Genomic DNA, 5,000 nt, shown 5'->3' on the forward strand with positions numbered 1-5,000 from the left:
GCTTTACATTTGGTCCTGAAGTCCTGAAGTCTATACATTGCTGAGGAATATTCTGTAGATCTGATAAACTGTAATACAGGGATTCAGGGTGTGGGGGTGGGGTGTGGGTGCTGTGGGGTTTGAGTCATAAAGGAGGACCTTAGGATTGGAATGGGGCTAACATGAATACTATTGATTTACCCTCAGCGTGGACTGGAGGAACAAAAGCAGGTCAGGATGACCCTCGTCCCACATCACGCTAACGATCCCGCCTGATTCAGGTCAGGGATGTCTCGCCGCTCGATGCTATAGATCGCTCTACATTAGGAACATAATCAGCACGACTCTGGAATTCTGTCAGCTTTTATATTAGAGAAATGTTTGTCCTTATAAATGCAGTTATGCATGAAGGATCGATTTAGAAGTGTGCTTTTTAAATAAAATAAAATTAGAGAATCGATTTCCACCTCGCAGCTTTAAACACAGGAGCTATGAAACAGAGCCGAACCAGGGCCGCGGTGCTGTGTTGTGTTGAAGTGAGTTTGTATAGATCGCGTAAGGATTACGGCCTAATTAAAAGCTCGATGCTAGGTGAAGTGTCGATAAACAAAGAAACAATCTGTCTTACTTAAACGTGGGCTATTAAGAATGTTAATTGGTACCTCTGAAGAACCGAGTAAACTTATTTATTCAGATGTTCACTAAACAAGATTAATAACCTGTGTTTATAAACACTGGTGTTTACATCAACAGACTCTTTTTTTATTCTTTCTTGCTATGTGTTTACACCAAACGGAAGTGAGCATGGTTAGCAGAGCTTCCACTCTTCTCTCATGGTCACAGTAGTGGTAGTGGAGCTGCATAAAGTTCTACTATAAAGATCTACTGTAAAGTTCTACTGTTTTTTCTACCTGCAGGGACATGGTGTAGAGTTCTACTTTGAAGATCTAATGTAAAGTACATCAGTTAGGTTCTACTCTAAAGTTCTACAGTAATAATTTGACCTGCAGGGACATAGTGTAGAGTTCTACTTTAAATATCTACTGTAGATTTCTTGTGTAAAATTCTACAGTAAAGTTCTACAGTAAAGTTCTACAGTAAGGTTTGACCTCCATGGACATACTGTAGAATTTTACTTCAAAGATCCACTGTAGAGTTCTTGTGTAAAGTTCAAAAGTTACAGTAGGTAATACTCTAATGCCTCTTTCCCACCGGAAAGAACCGGGTGCTGGTTCAGAGCTAGCGCTGGTGCTGGTTCAGAGTATGTTCCACAGGCGAACCTTCTAAGAACCGGTTTGCCTTTCCACCGGCTAGAGAGCCATCACAGCGCCGAGTGTGACGTCACTGTATACGTGTCACGTGTCCCAGCGACGTTAGCGCAGCAGCGACAAACACAAACACAACAACAATGGCGGATGTTGCTTTACTGTTAATGCTCATGAATTTGCTAACCTACATTGGCATCCAAACGCGGTGAATAAAACGTGTACGTGCGGCTCCATGTAATCTGTATAAACGGAGGTTGTAATCGATAAAGTACATAACGTTATTTTATCGTTAACACAGAAAAAACTTAGCCTTAGCATGTAGCTACCTACTATCATGTGTGCTGATAATGTATCATATCACGGTAAAGTAAAAGTGTATTAAACATTAGTATACTTAAGGTACATTATCAAATGCACTAACAGTAGCCCCGCCCACAGCCCCTGACGCAAGAGGTTCTTAAGTGTAGACCAGCAACGTTTTGGTGCTACGTAAGAACCACTTTTCCTGGTTCGGAGCCGGTGCTTTGGCAGTCGAAACAGACAGAACTGGTTCTAAATTAGGCTCCGAACCAGCACTCAAACTGCTTCGGTGGAAAAGGGGCATAAAGTTCTACTGTAAAGTTCTACTGTGGACGTCTACAGAAAAGTTTGACCCTCAGAGACATACTGTAGAGTTCTGCTTTGAAGATCTACTGTAGATTTCTTGTGTAAAGTTTAACAGTTAGGTAATACTCTAAAGTTTTACTGTAAAGTTCTACTGTGGAGGTCTACAGTAAAGATATACTGCAAAGACCTGATGTAGAGTTCAACTTTAGAGTTGTACCTCAACTTTCTACTGAAATGTTCTACTGCTGTAAATATTGACTAAATTGTTTTATTAGCAAATTTCTACTGTAAAGATTTGTTGCAAATTCCTACTGCAAAGTTCTACTTCAAAAAGGTCCACTGCAATGTTCTAGGTAAAACTTTCTGAACACATCTGCTGTGTTTTACTTCCCAGTGTCACAATGTTAAGGTAAATCTGCTCAATCTGAACCGAATGAGTTTCTTGAGCCGTGATTCCGATCGCTGCCAGAAAAGTGTACCACATCATTCCAGTAACCTTCAGCACGAAACGCAAGAATAACGCAACAAACCACAAAGAGCAAAGAGAATGAAAAGTTTTGCTGTCTCGGCTGCTCTTTTCCTCTCGTTCTGAAGGTCACTTAACATTAATGAACACCACTCTTATCTTCCTCTCTAAACACATTATGGCTGAAAGCCAGATAACTGCAGACAAAGAAAGTGAAAGTAGCGTGGTCTGAACTGAAACGCCTTCCTTTGGCTTTCTGTCTGGGAGTGAAGGTCAGATGTGCTGAAGCCGTTCTGCTGGCCACGGTTGAAAGAAAAAAAAAACACTCAGAAAATGAACTTTTAGACCTTAGTTATGTGTTTAGTGAAAATTGTTTGTATTAAAACATGTTTTAGGGGGCGAGTGCTGGTGTTTAAGGGTGTTTGTTGGTAAGCGTTTGTGTTTAAAAATATTTTTGGTGGTGATCACTGGTGTTTAAACACGTTTTTAATGGTGAATGTTAGTGATTATACATGTCTGGTGATAAAGGGAAGTGTTTAATCTTGTTTTTGGTATTTAAACATTTTTATGGTAAATGTTGGTGTTTAAAGGTGTTTCATGGCAATATTTGGTGTTTTAAAATGCTTGCTGAAAAATTGTCTGGTGTCTGGTGGTAAATGCCAGTTTAACCTGGTTTTTGGTAGTGAATTCTGGTGTTTAAATGTGTTTTTGTGATAAAGGCTGGTGTTTAAACATGTTTGCTGGTAAATACTGGTGCTAGGTGTTTGGTGTTGAGTATTGCATCGATGTTGTGAATTCTGGTCATTTTTTGTTTGGTATTTGTTGTTTAATGTTGAAAGATGTTACACATAATACATTCATTCATTCATTTTCTACCGCTTATCCGAACTACCTCAGGTCACGGGGAGCCTGTGCCTATCTCAGGTGTCATCAGGCATCGAGGCAGGATACACCCTGGACAGAGTGCCAACCCATCACAGGGCACACACACTCTCATTCACTCACACACACACACTACGGACAATTTTCCAGAGATGCCAATCAGCCTACCATGCATGTCTTTGGAGGAAACCGGAGTACCTGGAGGAAACCCCCGAGGCACGGGGAGAACATGCAAACTCCACTCACACAAGGCGGAGGCGGGAATCGAACCCCCAACCCTGGAGGTATGAGGTGAACGTGCTAACCACTAAGTCACCGTGTCCCCCTCATACATATTATGGGTTAAAGGTGTTTGTGGATTCTGGTATTTTGCGGTATTTAGTGGGGAACGTTGGAGTTAAACAGTGATTTTAATGTTATATGGTGGTGTTTGAAAGTGTTTGGTGCGGTCTGTTTTGTTGTTTGGTGGATAAACCAGTATTTATATTTGACTTCAGTAAAGGTAAACCAAAATCTAACTGAACTGAATGTTGGTGTTTAAAACTGTTGTACAGTAAGTGATCATATAAATCAACAAAAGACCAAAATATGACTGTCATTGCTTTGTTCTTTGTGGAACCCTGAGGTACGGATCAGGAGCAGAATGAAAATGTTGTGAGGCTGAACATTTTTCAGGCACTGCAGTTCACTGAAATATTAAAAATATAAATTCCCTCATTTTATTTCTTTATTTACTAGGAGGAAAATTCTAGAAAGGGAATGAAGGATGTTTGTCGTTACCGGAACTGATTTCAGAGCAAATTTTAATGAATTTCAATTATTTCTTAAACATGTTAATTTTATATAACACTGTGATTTAATTATTTAATTTAATACCTTTTTTTATCTATGTTTAGTCTGAAAAGGGAATGAAGATGCTGAAAAAACAATGGCTGTAGATTCATTTAACATCTATAGCAGCATTTGTGTGTGTGTGTGTGTGTGTGTGTGTGTGTGTGTGTGTGTGTGTGTGTGTGTGTGTGTGTGTGTGTATGTGTGTCACCTATGACCTCTTTGAGTTATTGATCGTGTCTGACCTTTCTGAACACAAAGAAGGTTGACAGCCTCTCAGGAAAGGTGTGTGTAATTGCTATGTTGTGTGTGTGTGTGTGTGTGTGTGTGTGTGTGTGTGTGTGTGTGTGTGTGTGTGTGTGTGTGTGTGTACTGATGGCAAGTAACCCCAGTAACCCACTCTAAAATGAAACGTCTGCTCTAACCATTGATTTCCATCACAAAGTTTGTCAGTTTGCCTAAGAAACTCTAACTCTGTCAACACACACACACACACACACACACACACACACACACACACACACACACACACACACACACACACACACACACAAACACAGACACACAGACAGACACACACACACACAGACAGACACACACACACACACACAAACACACACACACACACAAAACCATTACTGTACAGTGGATCTTAGAGAATGGAAGTGTTTTTGGTATGTGTTAGGGTTAAAGGTGTTTAGTGGTGAATGTGTTTGCTGGTCAGTGTTGGTGTTTAACTGTTTGTGGTGGTGAGTGTTGGTGTTTGTGATTAGTAATGAGCAGTGAGGTTTAAATGTGTTTACCACTGAGTGTTAATGTTTAAAGGTGTTTGGTGGTGAATGTTAGGGTTTAAAGGGGTTTGGTGGTGAATATTAGGGTTTAAGGTTGTTTGATGTTCAGTGCTGTGGTTTAAATTGGTTTGGTGGTGGATATTGGTGTTTAAAGGGTTTTGGTGGTGATGATGGAAG

General features: G+C 40.2%; 1 protein-coding gene across 1 annotated transcript in view; it reads right to left on the minus strand.

The window, feature by feature from the left end:
* sorcs2 (sortilin-related VPS10 domain containing receptor 2) overlaps nt 1-5,000 on the minus strand; it is a 199,707-nt gene that overhangs the window by 68,402 nt on the left and 126,305 nt on the right. The gene's annotated exons all lie outside the window — the stretch shown is intronic.

Source organism: Tachysurus fulvidraco, chromosome 1 (assembly GCF_022655615.1).
Source record: "Tachysurus fulvidraco isolate hzauxx_2018 chromosome 1, HZAU_PFXX_2.0, whole genome shotgun sequence".
NCBI lineage: Eukaryota > Metazoa > Chordata > Actinopteri > Siluriformes > Bagridae > Tachysurus > Tachysurus fulvidraco.